The following is a 19,398-nucleotide window of genomic DNA, read 5'->3' as shown; positions in this document are numbered from 1 at the left end:
AGACATAAAAACAAAACAAAGAGCTAAACATGTTGTGTACACTTATAAATTTAAAGTAGCGTACTTTCCCACATTCGAATTTTGTAAATTGGAACCGAATTCTTACTCTCTAAGAGGAAAGTTTTAATCTAAGATTTAAATCTTTGAAAATAGCTTTCTTATAAAAAATTTGAATGCCAAGTTTTTAAACTTGAGAATTTCTGTGGAAAATGTTTCTTCTCTGTCTAAATTCTATAGTACTCTTCCTCCTCATCTCCTTGGTTTTTATGTGTAAAAACAGACCAACAATGCTCCTGTTTGAATATTGCATGATCAGTGATCACTTTTGTAAATTACATGGGCAGGATTTAACTTTGATATTTTACCAAGGAATTCATTACTAAATGTGTTGAAAAGATAAGAACTTGTTAGGGACCCAAATACGAGGCTACTTTATTCAGTTTTAATTCTTAGTTTTATAACTTAAATGATTTCCTGAGAAATAAACACTGCAGACTAGGGAGATCAGAATAGTACAGCTTTCAGGTGACCCATAGTCTAGTCAAGATCCAGCTGAACATGAAAATGTTGTCATTCCCAGATGTTTCAGAAATTTTTCACTTTCATGCTAAAACCTGAATTTCATATTTGACATTCAGAAGCAGGTTCCTAATCATTTGAGGGGACATGAGCCCCTTTGAGAAAGAAGCTTAGGAAAGCAACAGACTCTCTCTCTCTCTCAAAGGCACATAGCCCATCTGTGAACATTTAAAATGCTACTAAGAATTTCAGGGCCCTCATACTGCCAGCCCCACCTCCCCTCCCCTCGGGGCCTAGTGAGCACAAGTCAAAGGATTTTCTAAAGTTGGTTCGATGATGTGTTCTGAGATGAGGTCGTGATTATGCCTCCACTAAAGATATCTTTAAGATGGCACCCACCAACGTCTGGTCTGCAATCGTTTTTATAGTCTTTGACTTAGTACTAACTTTGGAAATAGAAACTGAATGAATAACATGATGGTCAACACTGAATCTTCCAGACAGTAAGATTTCTTTCCTTGGAGATGTGAGGGTGTATATGTCTGGTGGGGAGGGTGGATTTTTGGCAAGGTGCCACACACATTATTTGCAGTGGACAAGAAAATCCAAGAGAAATGAATAGGAAATCCTTGTAAGTTTCCATCTACCAAAACACTTGGTATTTTTTTTCATTGTAGCTCAGATATGAAACAACATGCTGTTATCAGTAGATTGCTGTGTAAAAATACACCAGTCAGCATGGCTGAGAACAGTTAAAGTTGATACAGGAGCAAACTCAGTGTAGTCTAGCAGTTGACAGAGTTTTAGTGGAAAGTTGGAGGAGCAGATGCCAGGGGTAGAAATTCAGAAGTTGTTTTTCGCTCCGTAAATCACGGAGGTGTTCCCTGTTTTGACTTTTCAGTGACTAGAGCAGCCTTGGACCACTGCCAGTGGGACTGTCTCCCCTCCCCCATCATCCGCTCTTCTTTCTGTGGGAACACATGGATTTCTTCGCATCTGTACCTCACTATTAGGAAAGGGTGCTGCATCTGCAGGGTCCCTGAAAAAGCTAGCAGAAATCCTTAAAGGACTTAGAAGTTCTTTTAAGATTTGGGTCATAACTTACGGTCAGGCATCAAACCCTTACCTACATTTTCAAACTGAAGAAAGCAGAGGAAACGCCGTAACTAACTGGCTGATGAAGGAGAGCATCAGCTCCCGACCCCCTCATCAACCCCTAAGGAGCTTTGATAAACTGCCCACAGTAGCAAATGCAGGGACCACAGGTGGAAATTCCCACATCGGGTGGAAAAGGGCCTAAGTGCAGTGTAAGGACCTACATTTGATATGTCCTTTTGTCATAGAAGTGTGTGATTTTAAAACAAGGTCCTGACCTTACATGAATCTGATCCACCCATCAGTTAGGAACTTCCTTTGAGATAGTTATTTTTGGAGGAATATGTATTGAACTATTCCATGTAAGGAAAAGGAAGCCTTGAATAGAAGAAGAAGAAATGGGAACAGGTCTGGGGTGAAGCTACCGCCAGCATCCTGCAGACCATTCTACCTGCCACAGGAATGAGACAGTCATAGGTCAGCTTTGACAGAGACTGTGAAGTCAATTTCCCCAGTATCTGTGCTCAGAACGTCCTGCTTGTTTTTGCTGGTTTTGGTTTTCAGAGACATCACATGAGGAAAGTTACCTTTCTTCAACTCTATTGCCTTCGTTAAGGTTTTCTGATTTCTTCCCTCCTATGAAAGGGTACTGGAAGCTCCATACTTGAAAAGTACTTCCAATTATACTATCAAAACATACTTGACCCCTGACTGCCCTTTGAGTAGGTAGGTCCTGCATCCAATGAAGTAAGTTCAGTGGGTTGTTAGCTGATCTGATTACAGGAGTAAAAAACTTTGTAGCCAATAAGCAACAAGGTGGGATGGGAAGTGTGGAAAGCACCTAACAAAACGATAGGCGCTTGAGAAAAACAACCAAAGACAAAAGCATATCTTCCGAAGACCAAAGGTCCAACTTCAAGTATTTGCTGGCACAGCCTCTCAGAGCTCCTGGAGTTTAGAATAAGGCAGCCATGCTTTAACGATCAGTCAATGCAATAGTGACCTCTCAGGCTCTGAGCCTTCACACCCCGTGTCAGGCCCAGCCCAGCACATGGGATGATGTGAACAGCAAACACACATCAGTGTGTCTCCATTTCTCACTGCTGTGAATCCAGCATGAGAAGTATGTTGTGGTGCTGCATACTTCTCAGTCTGATGCCTTTTTGGATCTCCCCCCCCTCCACCCCCATGTGCATTCTATTTCATGGTGTCAAAATGAATTTTGTATCACATCCTGTCTTAGTCCATGACGAACTGAAAGATCACAGTGAAGCCTTCCATGAATTCTGTAGTTCAGGATCTGTGACCTTGCATTGTTTAGAGTTTTTCCTTATTGCAGTGTATTCAAGTGGGGAAACTAACATGTAGGTGCTTGAACATGCCCCACAGACACGGCCGTAGCCCTAGTATTTGGGACTTGTCATCATTGACTCAGTGCAGACTTTACAGGCAGAGCCTTATGCTCTCAGAGGACTTTAAAAAATATGTACAATGAGCAGTTAACTTTCTGGGGTTATCATATCTTGCTGGAAAATCAACTTCCAAGAGCTCTGAATTGGATGGAGTTCCATCTGGCTTCAGAGTGCAATGAGCCTATATGAAATGGAGCTTGGAAATGTTTTTCTTGTGCGGAAATACGAACTAGAAAAAAAAAAGTGCTGATCTAATGCTAAGTTTTCTCTGTGTACTGACTCAGTTGCCAGAATTATAATGAAAACTGTATTTTAGTCTAACAAATGTATAGAGTTTTTTATGTAATAAATAAAATTTTATAGGAAAGAGTGTCATTGTCTACTGTGTTGTAACACTTTCCCATGCCCAGGGTGGTGATTAATAGTGCAGGGGAGGAAAATAATTTTCCGCCTACCCTTCTGAGTTTTTAGCTGAGACCTCTGTAATCGAAGACAGATTAATGAGAGAAAAACACACAGAAATTTATTAACATGTATATCATGTATACATGGGAGATGCCGAGGGAAAAATGAGTAATTCCCGGAGGTGGCTTAGAATTCAAGTTTAAATACCATCTTTATAGGGAAAGGGGAGAATAAATGATCTTTAGGAAAGATGAATGGGCCCTTAGAAGAATGGATGGGAGGTCTAATGGTTTGTGAGAAAGTTTGTCCCAGTGTGGTCTCAACCTCTAGTCTCCTCTTCTGTGATAAGAGTCAATCTTCCCTGGTAGATGAAACTCCCAAGAAAGGGATTGATGACTATTGGATTCCTTGTGGAGGACCTGTCATTAGGCAGATAAAGAGAGTTCAGAGAAAACCTCACCCTGAATTTCCTGTTTTTCAGATGACTACAGCTCAAAATAATCATTTTTTGAGGTGGCATGTCCCGCTCTCCTACAGTCATATTTTGGGGGTGGCATATTCTGCTACTCTTCAATAGAAAGTCATCCTGAATAGCATCGTGGTTTCAAATTTTGTCACTAGGCTGCAAGGGTACCCTGGAATTTCCCAGCTATTCCTTTCTAGCATCTCTCCATGTGCCATAGGGTCCTTGAAGGATGAAATATAAATGTACTAAAAACTAATTTCTGAAGTACAAAGTTCATCCACTGCCGGGCCAGACTTCCTAGCTGGAGTCTGAGTCACCGTGTGAATGCTAAGGTTGCAACTGAATTCAGTCTTCAGGCACAGTAGAAAAGCCTGTTAGATAAGGTTTACCATGGAAAACACTCCTGCCTGGTGCAGTGGCCTGCACATGAATTGAAGCTTGGATATGTGCTAAATTAGTGAAACTTCAGTAGGCCATAATTTAGGCAGTAATTGCGCCCCATTAAAGTTTGGGGGAAAATTAAGTTTGTTTAATCTATTTTCAGTGATATTGGGGACTAAGGAAGGGGTATTATGAAGTGGAAGATTTTTGGCAATACCAATAAACCTCTCCTGAGTTGTTTTATAATTTGGGGTTTTTCTTGTACAGAATGCTTTTTTATTTTTTTTAAATATGCTTATTGATTTTTCTTTCTTTCTTTCTTTTTAGAGAGAGAGGAAGGGAAAGGGAGAAAGAGAAACATTCATGTGAGAGCAGAACATCAATCAGCTGCCTCCTACATGCCCCCTACTGGGGATCAAGCAAACAACCCTGGGCATGTGTCCTGACCAGGAATTGAACCGGCAACCTTTTGGAGCATGGGAAGATGCCCAACCAGTTGAGCCAGCCAGGGCCAGGGTGCTTTTTATTAGCAAATATGAATATTACCCAGATCATAGCCCTGGATGTTTATCTATACTATCTTGCCAAAAGAAGTTGTTATAGAATATTTCTGAGGTGTCCTCAAAAGTGGAAGTGTTTGAGATCATGAAAAATATTAACTAGTCCAGGCTTCTCATTCTTTTGGGGGGCTCATTCTGATGCAGAGGGGCACAATTTCTAATTATACAGACCAACTAGCGATGAAAGAGCTTGTTGAAAAACCTCACATCTCCTGACACTACCCAGAATTTGTTTCTGTCTTTTTGGCTATGGAAACTATATTCAACCTCAAATTTTAGAAAATAAAGAAAAATCTAGAGGATTTCTTTTACAAAGCATACTGTTTGTGACTTCTAGGTTTCTATGTCATTATGATTGACATTTGAGCTTCTTCAAATTGCTCTATAGCTCAAACCTCTTACAGGTGCTGAAAGGTTCAGAAAGAAGCCAACATCCTATGAGGCTGTTTGGCCTTTTACCTTTGATCATCTTTGCTGTGGGACTAACCTACAAGACCATGCCTCTTCACAGTATTTTTTTGTTATGGCAAGTAGCAGTGTAAGTAAAAAATGCTTCGTGCCTTTAATTTGACACTGTGCATTTACTGTCCAAATTCTGAGAAAAATAACTTGCAGGTGCACATAGCTTAAATTTAGGATTCCAGAAAACGCAAAGCTCAGCTATTAGACCATTTCATGGGCTTATCAGCAGTTTCAGCAGAAGTCTTAAAGCTCTCTAGGCAGTCATAAGCTCCCCAGCTAGGTATGTCAGACTAGAGAGGCGACAGTAGGTTTGCCTTCAAGGCAAAACAAAAGAGCTTTCAGCCATCCAAACTCCTCCTATAACCTTACACAGGATATTAGGGGCTTGTGTTTGGTGTACTCTCTCCATCAGCTGGAAAGGATTCTCACAGTTTATCACAGAATTAAATAATTCTAACACAAAAATAAAAATTGAATTAAATAAAAAGGCAAGTGAAAATTGAGAAAAGGAGATTAGCTGTATAAGACACCCTAGGCCGAGTGTAAGACTGAACTCTAACTTTTCTGTCAGTCCTGCAAAGGGGAACTCAAGAAAGGTACATAGTTTTACGTCTAATAAAAAGAAGCATTGAGTAGAACTTCAACAGGAGGGCCTGGGGAGGCATTAAAAATGATGTAAGTAATATGTAATGACTTGGAATAATGTCTACAATATAGTCAAAGAAAAAGGGTATAGATAAAGCAGTTTTTATAGCATGATCTCATTTATGTAAAATCAATATCTGTATACATTTTTTAAATGACAATAAGATATAATAGACGTTCTCCTAACCAATTCTTTAGGCACTGGTAGTTGATGGGTTAATTGAAAAAGTTGGTGAAGGAAGAAAATCATTATAAATGAAACATTTGTATAAAGTACAAGTAACTATTCATTGGCCAATCTTTGACGTGGGTGCAGTTCTTTTGTTGTGGCTCTTTGGCTCCTCTGAAGTCTGTTGTCTTTTTTGCACTAACCCAGTGGTTCTCAACCTTCCTAATGCCATGACCCTTTAATACAGTCCCTCATGTTGTGGTGACCCCCAACCATAAAATTATTTTCGTTGCTACTTCATAACTGTAATTTTGCTACTGTTAGGAATCATAATGTAAATATCTGATATGCAGGATGTATTTTCATTGTTACAAATTGAACATAATTAAAGCATAGTGATTAATCACAAAAATAATATGTAATTATATATATGTTTTCCGATGGTCTTAGGCAGCCGTGGGCAATGAATAAAACTAAAAAAAAAAAAAAAGACCGTACCCTTTTATGTAATGATGTTTACTTTGAATTTATATTAGTTCACACAAACACTCCATCCATGCTTTTGTTCCGGCCCTCCGGTCCAGTTTAAGAACCCATTGTGGCCCTCAAGTCAAAAAGTTTGCCCACCCTGGTCTTAGGCGACCCCTGTGAAAGGGTCGTTCGACCCCCAAAGGGGTCTCGACCCACAGGTTGAGAACCACTGCACTAACCACACCAATAATGCAATCACCCCATCTAATAATGTGAGATATTGATTTCTTTAAAAGGGATTAAGAATTTAGAAATGCTTATGAAGCCAGCTGAGTATAGACTCCCAGATTTTTATCATTTCTTTCCAATGTGTATAATTCTCATGCATACATAATTTGAGACTGATATTTTTAGTATCTATAGAGTCTTTCCAAAGCATTCAACTTAGTTTTCATAGAAATTACTCTCTTCATATTCATTTTGTATCCATATACATAATATTGAAATGAGTATATCATTAGAATTTAACAACTTCACCTGGAGTTATATGTTGGAATAAACACACCTGATTCCTGCCGAGCACAGTCCACTGATGCTGAGAACAGTACACGGGTCCCTGAGCGTAGGCCCGCCTGCTGTGGGCATCAGCCAGTACCTTCCACAGAGGACTGGCTGGAGGATGTCAGCTCACCTGGCAAGATGGTTAAGTGCAGGTCGGCTGAGAAAGCCACCCTTTTACATCACCATAAGAATTGTGGTTATCTCTGTATTATGTGGTGATGAATAGTTTAAATTTTTTGCTTCTCTGTTTGTTTAAAATATTCCCATATAAGTTTATAATATGGAAAAAATAGAGTTACATTAAGGAGAAAATAGCCAGGTGAGTATAATAAAGTGACAGTTACTACACCTGGGTGATAATGGGACAATGGGGTAGAAGAGCGTGTTCCCAAAAGAAATCACATTATTTATGTGGATGCAACAAAAGTTAAGGATACACCTCAAAGGAATAAGAAAAGAATCCATGTAATAAACGGTGTTTAGGATGATTAGCTTTCAGATTGAAAACAAATCTAAATCAAATCCAAATGGATTAAGGCATTTTCTTTTAATTAGACAAGGGAAAGGTCGGGGGCAGGAGTGAGGAGGATTTACTAAATTTACAAGGATTAGAAAAACATAATAGAAACAATAGACTGGTGGGAGTTGGTGAGATCCACATCTCACATTTCCTGGAAAGTGTGATGCGTTTACTACGCCTTCTATGGCAGTGAGCTAATCATATTCACTTTCATTCAACAAGCATTTCCTGAGACCTCCTCTGGTCAGCCAGGTTTATATTCTGGGAACTCCAGGGTACAAATATTCACTCCCTGATCTTCAGTAGTTCACAGCCTAATGAGGTGATAGACAGCCATGAGGGTTGTGATCAGTACAGAGTGCTTTGGGAGCACATAGGGAGGTGTTAGGGTCAGTGGGAGAAGCTAAGTCTTGAAGGATGAGCAGATTTAGCCAGATGATGAAAGAGGAGGCCGGAAAGGCAAAAAGGTTTCACCCAGAGGAATGATATCGGTAATCATCGCAACATGAGGAAACACCAGTGGTCCGGGATGTCCAGAGCCCAGAATATGTGGATGTGCAGCAAGGGGTGACCCTGGAGAGGATACAGAAGCCTGGCATGTGCATTCAGACCTAAACTGAGGTGCTGGGTGCATGTGCTGGGATTGGAGAGGATGCCTGAGAGAGGGAGGCTTGGGAGAGGGGGGACAGGGGAAGAGGAAGATTCAGTGTGAAATCTACAGGCCTGATGACTGACTGGATAGGGGGAGGAGGAAAGACATCATGGAGGCCTGCACTCAGCATGGCGTGTGCCATTCATTTAAAGATAGGGGTTTGTGCCAGATGCTCAGATCCATCCGCGCTCCGATTCTTGAGTGCACTGAATGTTGGAAATAGTTCCCTTTCTTCTCAATGTGGTCTGATGCAAACTCTCCGTAATGATAAGGAGTCCTTTGGAGAAGAGTTTGAGGGTCTGAAAATATTTCTCTGTGCCAACAAAACATTTTTCCAGTCCCTGATGAATCAAATCTACCTAATTTTTCATTTAAGAGACCCAGTCTAACAATGGCTCGGACAGCTTAGGTAACTGAACACAAAGTTTTTCCCAGTGGCTCAATCTGCTTTTCTACGTTGTCACCTTAACATCTGTGTACTTTCAAGCTAACAATAAACATGCTATGTATTTTTAGTGTGTGTATATTTATATATTTTATGTTCCAAGTTTTTCCAAACAGGCTTATAGATAATAAGGTTATTAAAATAAAAATAGAAAAGCAAAGACATAAACAGGAAGAAACAAATACTGTGTGCTAGACACTGTACAATGACACATTAATACTTTAAGCTTCCTAGCAACTCGAAAAGAAAGGAAAACACCAGTGTTTATAGAACTTTATTATTTGATGGAAGAAAGTATATTCATTCTTCAAGTTACTGTGAAAGCAAAAATAATCTTCATATGGCTCTCGAATTGGGGTTTGGGGGTGCTGAGCTGGTGGAGTCCAAGAATGTAACTTACTTCCTTTCTTTCTTTCTTTCTTTCTTTCTTTCTTTCTTTCTTTCTTTCTTTCTTTCTTTCTTTCTTCCTTTTTCTTCCTTCCTGTCTTTCTTTCTTCCTTTTTTTCTTCCAACTTCCTGATATGATTCTTTAACCGAATTGGTTACCTCATCCTTATTCAGATCTACTGCTATTAGTGCTTATAAAGTTACATTTTAAGTATAAATAAAACAGAAAGGCCATCTTCATTTATTCCAAAGATATTTACCAAGTCCCGTGTTGACTAAAGATACAGAAATGGGAGACCCAGTCTTTGCCTTCCAATACCCCACAGTCTGTTTAAGAGTCAGAGGAGTAAGCAGATGATTGTAATATAATGTACCAGCTGCTCTATCAGTTAACTCAGGAGCAGCCTGAAGACCACCTGCAGGTGGGAGGGGCAGGGACACAGATGTGGTAAGATGCAGAAGCCTTCGGGAACAGCATGTGTCTGAATCTGTCCTAGAGGCATGAAATTGGAGAAGCCAACAAGGATCAGATCTTGAGGGTCTGTAGCCATACTAAGGGACTTGTTTTTATGCTGAAGAAAATGGGAACTCACTGAAGAATTTTAGGGGAAAACAATTTCTATGACAGCAGTGGGGAGAGCTTTCTCAACCTGATAGAGGATGTTTATAAAAAACCTACAGCCTTCATCATACTCAATGGCAAGCTTTCCCCCTAAGAGCAGTAACAAGACAAGCAATGCCTACTCTTGTCATTCCTAGTCAACCCTGTACCAAAGGTTCTAGCCAGGGCAATCGGGTAAGAAAAAGAAATGAAAGGCACCGAAATTAGGAAGAAGTAAAATTATCTTCCTTCTCAGATGGCATCACCTTATATATTAAAAAAATCACAATCATTCACACAAACGATTAGACTTAAAGGAATTAAGCGTTGTTGTGGGATTACAAGATCATCACAGGGAAATCAGTTTTATTTCTATGCGCCATGAGCACCTTTTCATGATGCTTCTCTGAAGCAACTACTACCGTGGTTTTGGCCTAACAGTGATTTTCTAATACCATCCTTCCTTCTACGTTTAGTAATTGGTCTTCTATTGAAAGGAGGACTTTTCCCTTCTCTCCCACTTATTTACTTATTCCTTGAACTATGGATTATTTTTTTTCTGCTATCATCATTTTTTATGCCCAAGTTGTCTCAGATTTGGCCAATAGGAGTCCATTCATGCTGGCTCCTGTGTACTTTTGACCCATCTCCATGGTTCTTTGGGTGCTTTCTTGTTCACTGACACAAACCAGATGTACCAGGCTCATCTCAGGCTTCTCTGTCTTCAAGGAACCCTGGTTTCTTTTCATGGAGATTGGTATTTAGAAATCAAGATCTGGGCACTGGATGGACTCATAGTGTAGCTATTACTGAAAATATAGAAAACTGGCTTTCTACCTACTGCCACTTTGGAATACTATTTTTGTTGTTTAATTGGAAAGACAGTATAAAAATATTTTTTAAAAATTACACCCCTTGCCCACATCTTGTGCCAAATCTGTTTTTATCTGAACTTTCCTTCAGTTCTGTGTTGGAATGAAATTATATATATGTATACACACACACACACACCCATATGTCAGCTACTTATGTCTTTTTTTTCTTTTTTTTACTTATGTTAAATCCTAAATATGTCTTTGTGCTGCCACAAAGAAAAGCTCAATCCCTCTCCTCTCAAATGGCCACCCATCGTTCCACTGAACGGCTGTGCCCAGCACACTGATATGGGCATGTAGTGGCTCTTAGGTTTTAGCTGTTAAGAGGTAGCCCTGAAAATCTAGCATCTCTGTTTTTGCTTCAGTTGATTTGTTCCTTTGGATAAATCCCCAGGATTCAGCAAAGATTTTTTTAAAAAGAATAACTGTTGATTTTCCTCCCTGTGTTTTGTACCTTTAATCTCTCACATTTCTTTCTCCTTCACGGGTGCCTGAAGCTCTCACGGTGGGTTGGCAGTTCACTGGCCATCGTCAGAGTAATAAGGCAAGGAGCACCCACCAGGAGCCAGACTCTGAGCGACATGGTGTATAGATGTGTCTTGTGCATGCATGTGCAGCTGTGTTTCACCCGTCACAACAAATGTACAAAGTAGGTCTTATCTGAGGAAAGTGAGAGACCAAGAGGTTGAATTTGTCCAGTGGCAAATGGCAGATCCAGAACCCGCCCTGAATTCTTTCTTGCTCCGAAGCCCTTGACCTTTCCCACACCAAAGCACTGCACTGCCATAGTGTTTGCTGGGCTGCCACACTTGCTCCCCCCATTCAGGCAGGACCTCCCATTTTTCCCAGCATAGCCTGGTGCTGGGACCTGACCCTGTTTATCCACATTACAAAGGACAAGGCTCTTAGGAGCTAAGCAGACCTGAGAAGAAATATGAGTGGAATAGTCACTAATTGAAGGACTAAGCCTCAGGCTTGCTAATTAATTTCACCTCAAGGGAGGACTGCAGTCGAAGAGGCAGGCTCCAGATGTGAGTAACAAAAACATCCCAAAATAATAGTTGCCAAAATAAGACAGAGCTTTATGTCTCTCACGCATTGCCCAAAGGCAATGCATTACAGTGATTCATTAGGATCATGGGCTCCCACCCCAGCACATCTGCATCCTTCCGGAGCTGTACACCTTGGGCTCCAGCCTCTCCAGGCCTCTTTCCCCACACGTGTAATAGAGTCATAGCGCCCAGCCTCAGAGAGTATTTTTTGTGATAATTAATTATATTATTACATATAAAGCACATAATGCAATGCCTGGCACATAATAAGTGCTCAGTAAATATTAACTCATTATTGTTGGTCTTTTGCCTTAGTCTTGGAAAGTTGAATATTTTTACCATTGATATGGATTTAAAAATATGAAATTTGTGGCCAAGACTAAAGTTTTCTCTCAATATCCTTTTTCTCAGTCTTTGATGATCAGTCCCCTGATTTTTAAATGGACAACCACTCATCCTGAACAAAGACTACATTTCTCAGCCCCCTTGCAGTGGGATGTGAGTGGAAATGACATGTAACTACCAGAATGTGTCTTTAAAGGGAAGAGCCATTGTCCCTTTCTTCTTCCCTGCCGGCTGGAATTTAGATGTGATGGGTAGAGGTCCAGTAGCCATCCTGGACAATAAGGTGACCTTGAGATTTGAAGACATGCATGATGGAGCAACAATATAGAAGGTGCCTGGATCCCAGACACCTTGTCAACTCTGGGCTGAGACCCTCCAGACTTGTTAAAACCAAACCTCTGTCTTATATTAGCAACTGCTTTTTTTTTTTTTTCCATTACAGCTGAACACAATCCTAACTGCTACCAAAGATATCTTTTCAGGTGACTTGGAGCTAAAAAAAAAAAAAAAAAAAAACCAGCCACAAAAACTAGCTGTACATAGTTCATTGGGTAACAATGAAAGGTTGGAAGCAATGGACGAAATCTGACAGCATGGAGTTTAAGGTAAAGTGCTTCCCTGGGTCTATCAAGCCAGACTTCAGTGGCCAAATGAGCTTCTTATGGCCTGGGGTCTTCTGCTGGGTGTCTTATAAAGGAAATGGCAGAGTGGTGCCCGTCCCAGGGTGGGCATTCAGTGATGTGTGTCAGCCAAGTACCCAGCTAAAATGCCTACATTCCCATGTTCTTCTTCTTCTTCTTTTTAAATATATCTTTGTTGATTTCAGAGAGGAAAGGAGAGGGAGAGAGAGAGAGAGAAACATCAATAATGAGAGAGAATCACTGATTAGCTGTGCCCTGCACGCCCCACACTGTGGAACGAGCCTGCAACCCAGGTACGTGCCCTGACCAGGAATCAAACGGTGACCTCCTGGTTCATAGATCAACACCCAACCACGGAGCCACTTCAGCCGGGCTTCTGATACTTCTTGAAGGCTGAGGTGGCCCTCTGACATAGTTCTGTCAGCAAGATGTAAGCTGACATATCATGGGGAGTTCCAAAAAGGTTTTTCTTCTAGATAGAGGTGCTGCCCGGGTATCCTCCTGGTTTCCCCCTTCTCCGGCCTGTCTGGAATACAGATGTGATGCCCGGAGGGGCAGCAGTCATCTTATAAACAGGAACAAAAACCACACGCATACGATAGTAAAACAGAAAGATGGAAGAAGCCTGGTTCCTGGAAGCCCTCCCTGCACAGCTTCTCTCACTTGAGCTTGCTGTCTTCTAGTTTTCTTCTTCTGTAAGAAGAATTTGGCCGAAACCGGTTTGGCTCAGTGGATAGAGCATCGGCTTGCGGACTGAAGGGTCCCGGGTTCGATTCCGGTCAAGGGCATGTACCTGGGTTGCGGGCACATCCCCAGTAGGAGGTGTGCAGGAGGCGGCTGATCGATGTTTCTCTCTCATCGATGTTTCTAACTCTCTGCCTCTCTCCTTTCCTCTCTGTAAAAAATCAATAAAATATATTTAAAAAAGAAGAAGAAGAAGAATTTGTCTCTCTCTGTGTAGGGCACTGTGACAGGTTTCTTGTCAATGAAGCTGAGATGCAGTCCTAACCCAGGGACGAGGCGAAGTTCCAGAGGGGAAAGACTTTCTTGTGAAGCCACAGCCTTCTCTTGCTTAGCAGACAGGAGGTGCAGAAGAACTTCCTAAAAACTGGACCAGGCCCTAGCCGGTTTGGCTCAGTAGATAGAGTATGGGCCTGCGGACTGATGGGTCCTGGGTTTGATTCTGGGCACATGACCGGGGTTGCAGGCTCGATTCCCAGTAGGGGGCATGCAGGAGGCAGCCAATCAATGATTCTCTGTCATCATTGATGTTTCTATCTCTCCCTCTTCTTTCCTCTCTGAAATCAATTATATGTATATATATTCTTTTTTTTTAATAAAATAATTGAACCAGTCCCAAGATGCACGGAGCTCCAGGGGAAGGAGGAATCCCCAAGGAATGCACACAGAGGGCTGTGGGGTACTTCACAGCTGGGATGTTGTAAAGCAGCATTGTGTGTGGAGTCAAAGGTTAGAGTCAATGACCTTTAAACTTCGTTCTAGAACAAAACTTTTCTAATGGCCAGACAGTTAAAAAAATATAGATGGACTAAGTTTGTGTCACTGATCAGCGGTAGTCTGGAGTGGAATATGCTATTTTCATTGCAGTTTCTAAGAGAGCCCTCAGCCATATCATGGCAATATTGAGTTTCTGATGGAATTTCAGTTTATGTTTTGTTTGTCGTAATGTAATTTATCCCCCGTTTTCTACTACTAGGATTTTTATTTATCTTAAATTTATAAAGTTAACATGGCAGGGAAACTTAATACTCAAATACTAATGGATTTATTATTTTGTCTATGTTTTAAAGCCATGATTTATTATTTTTTGTCTGTGTTTTTGAAACTGATTCTCGGTAACACAATTGCTTTCCAGCTATCTGAGGGGAATGTTTACATCCTATAAGCTAACCACTGGGGATCAGTTTATTGGCAGAATTTCTGTAAACGTGTGAGTGTTCTTTAGGGGGAAGTGGGGCTCTTTGCCTCTCATGGTGGAAGCCAGGTTCTCTGATGGAGTGAACGTAAGGAAGGATAGGTTGAGTGCTTACCTCTATGTTGATCCCTTGATGGTGCTTTCACGCCTGAGACAGACGGGAGGATGAGCTGCACAACTTTGCAAAGATACCCAACGGACTGGCAAGCTGTAAGGGCTCAATAGGTATTTGGTGAATGAAGGAACAAATGAGTCCCTTTGCAGCCTGTCTCTCAGATGATACTGTAAAGTCCGCGTGGGTGCAAATCAGTGTTTCTCAGAGTGCATCACGATGGGAGGATAAGAAGGTGGTGCTTATAATGAAAATTACTCAGGGCCCATCCAGACCTACTGACTCAGAATATCCCAGGAATCTGCATTTGAACTCCCCTGACCCCAAAAAAGGTGATTCTCCTGTATAGTAAACTTAGAGGACTACAGCGTGCATGCTGGCTGTTCTAGCTGAAGTTTCCACAGAGGGATGGGACCTTCGGAGGCAGCTGAATTCCAGCTGGAGCAAAATTTGGGGTGACCATCCTTGAGAGGGCAGCCCTAGCAAACTTGCTTATCTCTGACGACACCTACTGGTGGAGAATAATAATGAGCAAATGCTCAACCCCTCAACCTACAAAGGTGTTTTTTCTTATGGAGCCTACGGTATTGAGGGTGTTGCATTTTAGTGTGAATTCTAACAGTGATGATTTCTATACCTAACGCCCCAGGAATCTGGGGGACACCTGCTTTGATATCTGTATTCTCTTTTCACTTGCTGCAGGTAGAATCAATACATACTTGAAGAATATTGTCCTTCGGTTATCTTACATGTTTCTTAGAATGCATGGTCCTATTTCACACTCAGTTTGCAACATTACCAACTTTTAGATGACCTCTGAAAGGGGTGAATCTGTCTGTTATTTGAAGGGAGCATACCTTGTCTCCCCCGTTGATAGTGGGAGTGGGGTTCTGGGGGTGCCGCTGGAATAAGCATTTCTGGAGGTCCCCACAGGAGGATGAGATATAGTAGAAAGCTTTATTTTTGTGGAATTACCCCTCTGGGTTTCCAAAGTCCCATTTCCCTTAGTCCAGTCATAGAAGAAGTGTAGCTGGGGCTTCAGTAGAGCTAAAATCAGGGCCATGTCCAGAGTTTCCTTTCCATTTTGTAGCTGGGTCCAGTTCAGCATCATGCTAGCTGCAATCCATTAGTCTATTGCATGTTGGATCCACATGACCGTGGGCCATATGGACAAATGCAAGAGAACCAAGAGAGAGCCAAACATCCCAGGTGTGATTGACAGGCAAATAGCTTCCCTATGTCACCCCAACTTTACTGGCTGTGCATCTGTTTTCCCTACTGGCTCCCCCCCCCCCACAGTGTTTTGCAGAGAATATGCATGTAATGTCTGGCCTTCCCTTTGCTCCCTTCCTGTTATTAATAACTAGTTAATTACAATAGTATCATCCCCATTCCCTTCTGCTTGGTCTTTAGCCACACTCTGCATGTCCTTGCACGTTTGGCATGGTCTAGTGGGAAAAGCATGGGATTTGGAGCAATTGGTTCCTTTTGATGGGCTTGTATTTGAATCTTGTCTCCCACCCTCTCCCATTATGTTGGAAGTCACTTAACTTTTCCTCTTTCTTTGCCTGGCAAAAGGAGCTAATAATACCATCTCTTGAGGACTAAGTGAAAAAAATATGTTAAAATGCCTGACACCAGTGCCCGATACAGACAAGTCCTTCATGAATGTTAGGTCCTTTCCCTTCTTCTATTTTCCTTCCATTGATAGGAGAGTGAGTCATCAAAACCCCAGGAAGCACGCAGCCTTCAGACTGCAGCAGCGTTAAGTGGTCATTAGTGCATGCTGTTCTGGACTGTTCTGTGGGGTGTACCTCTTAAGCAGGCTAATTCCGTACGCTATCTTTTCTTAGCTTACAGATTTTTCTGTCCAATCGCTCTTTAAGATTTTGAGCTCTATCAAGTATGGTGTCTGATGGTCATTAACAAACCACCCACCTTCCTTCCCCACTTGCTGTTCTGAGAGGAATCCAGTTCTGTTAATATTTGCTCATCACTGGACATGGCCCACATCCCTGGATCCCAAAGCCAGATGCCCCTGAGCTGTGGGCAGGGCTGCCCCATCTGCACAGATAAACAACTTGTGCCTGACTGGCCTGGCCCCAACTCAGGCAAGGTTCTCTTAGCCACTGATGCCAAATGCTGAATTTCTTATCTATAATAATAAAAAGGTAATATGCTAATTAGACCAGACATCCTTCCATTGGAAGCCCGGGTCCCGGTTGCTGAAGGGAAACCAGTGCTGGCAGCAGGAGGAAGGAAGTTCTACTCTTGCTCGAATTTTTGTGCATTGGGCCTCTAGTTGGCAGATATTAAACTAAAAGACCATAGTATCTTGCTCATCAGTCAACAGTCTAAAGGGCATTACTCTGAAAAGCTTGGTTCAAAGTTAATCTTTGACTTAAAGGAAACACAGAATATGTGTGATGGGACAGTCCCCACTCATCCCCTCTTAGTACCTGGAAATGCCGAGATGCTGGCAAACTGCGACTGAACAAAGTTTGGCAGTGAGCATGACAATAAAAACAGAGCCACGTAACAAAAGATTGAAAAGCCACACACAAAAAAGCTGAAAAACTGTAGTGTTGGCACAGAGACATGTGATGGGAAGCATGCTGGTTTGCACAGCTTCGGTACTTCCGAGTAGCACTAGCATAAGTGCCTGTCTAAGGGGGTGGCTGCAAGACAAAGCTGGCAGCTGATATGGGCAGATAACAATGATGCTGAAACATTACCCTGCTTTCCTTGTACTTTTACTTTTAAAGGATGTTCAAAATCATTTCTTAATGTTTAATAAGCTCAAAGGGCAGGAAAGAAGTGGTACCTTCATTGTCATTGTACAAAGGGGGTATTTTTCAGGAAATACACAAGTCGGGAGGAAAAGCCTTGGGACCATGTCCCATGCTGGGATTTAGAAGGTTTGAACATCCTCTATTCCAGGAAGCTTCTTGTTTGCTCTGGATCTCCTAACTTGCAGGGACAGCCAACTGCTAATTCGTGGAAATGAATTCAGCCACTCCTCCCTTCTAGCCAGTTCAGAAGTGCTCTGAGGAGCAGAATGTTTCCCCACTGTCTGCCCGGAGGGGGGGGGGGGGGGGTGGTGCCTGTGCCGTCCCACAGCCCTTCAGTCTTTTCATCACAGGTCTCTTTCGTCTGCCATTATTCAGGACAAACGCCGCCATCTCCAGAGCCCTTCCCATCCAGGATTCCCTGATTGGGGTGGAATGCACCCGTTGCCTAGAGCACCCTGACGTTCTGGTGAGAAGAAAGGGGAGAGACTAAATGCCCCATTTTACCTCTTGTTAGATTCCTAGGAAGAGGGAGGACGTTAAAGAACTTGATTAAATAAAAGTCCTGGTCATCTGTGACTTTTATTGCTTATGAAACGTTGGCCTCCTATTGAGAATCAAAAATTAAAATGATCACATTTTTTATTTTTGCTGGAGACATGTGCATGGTGAGGTCTGAGGGGGGTGTTAGAAACACTCTTTCCTTTCCCTGGGAAAAACATATCCCTTTTCATCTCTTTCTTTTCTTCCAAAGTAAGGACGCCTGCAGAGTGCCGGAAGGCTGTGCTGGTTATAGTCGGGGTAGTGCTTGTTTGGTGAGGGTGGCCTAGGAGATCCAGCAGCTGGTGTGTTGATCCTGCTGAGCACAGAACTGCAAGAGCCCATTCAGAAAAACACAGACACATGCCTGATTTTGGCAAATAAAAGGGGGTCAGCCACTGTTGAATAGACTGACAAATATCTCAAGTTCCAAAGGTTTAACCACATCATATCTTTTTAAAAAGCAGATGTTTAAGCCTTTTAGAAATAATTTGACTTGAGCTTATTTTTCATCCCAAAACAATACCTGGCGATGGCTCCTCTGGCTTTCAGAGAGGTGGTCTGGGAAATAAAATGCACTAGTATTTTGTGAATCAGGGGTGTGAGGATGGTGTACATTGCTCCGCTTACTGACGCTTACGTAAGAGTGAAGGCCACTGAACTGTGGGCTTTATGTGCTTTCTCTCTTTCAGTCTTTATAAGAATCGTGAGACATAGGATTGTTGCTCCCATTTAGAGAGGAGAACGCAATGACTCGGAGAACTCAGGAAACTATTAGAGGGCAGAGGGCCTCTAGCAAGTTATTTAGGGAAGGGTTTGACCCGCAGTCATTAACAAAGCTCTGGAGTCCAGTGCTTCACGTAATAGCCCATGTTCAGAGACGAGAGCAACAACACCCGTAACTGAGTCTTGCATTAGGTTCACAATACTCCAGGAATCTCTTTATTTCCTTGGCACACGGGTGCTCTGTCACTGTTTTCTGTTGGGGTCCAGCCCCAGCAGGTCCAGGGGTTCCCAAGGTGTGGGCAGAGTCGGCAAAGAAGGAATGACACGAAGGCAGCGTTCAGTTGATCAGCATAGCGAGGTCCTTCCTTTCTTCTCCTGTTACATCTGTATTTATACCATTTTTTAAAAAATATATTTTATTGATTTCTTACAGAGAGGGAGGGAGAGGGATAGAGAGTTAGAAACGTCCATGAGAGAGAAACATGGATCAGCTGCCTCCTGCACACCCCCTACTGGGGATGTGCCCGCAACCAAGGTACATGCCCTTGACCGGAATCGAACCTAGGACCTTTCAGTCCGCAGGCCAACGCTCTATCCACTGAGCCAAGCTGGCTAGGGCCGTCACCAATTA

The 19,398-nt window shown here is 42.1% G+C and overlaps 1 protein-coding gene across 1 annotated transcript in view; it reads left to right on the top strand.

The window, feature by feature from the left end:
- Positions 1-19,398, top strand: part of SLC44A1 (solute carrier family 44 member 1) — a 155,927-nt gene that overhangs the window by 122,587 nt on the left and 13,942 nt on the right. The gene's annotated exons all lie outside the window — the stretch shown is intronic.

Source organism: Myotis myotis, unplaced genomic scaffold, assembly GCF_014108235.1.
Source record: "Myotis myotis isolate mMyoMyo1 unplaced genomic scaffold, mMyoMyo1.p scaffold_m19_p_12, whole genome shotgun sequence".
NCBI classification, from domain to species: domain Eukaryota; kingdom Metazoa; phylum Chordata; class Mammalia; order Chiroptera; family Vespertilionidae; genus Myotis; species Myotis myotis.
The sequence above is the reverse complement of the archived record's forward strand: the minus strand, read 5'-3'. Positions and strand labels throughout refer to the sequence as shown.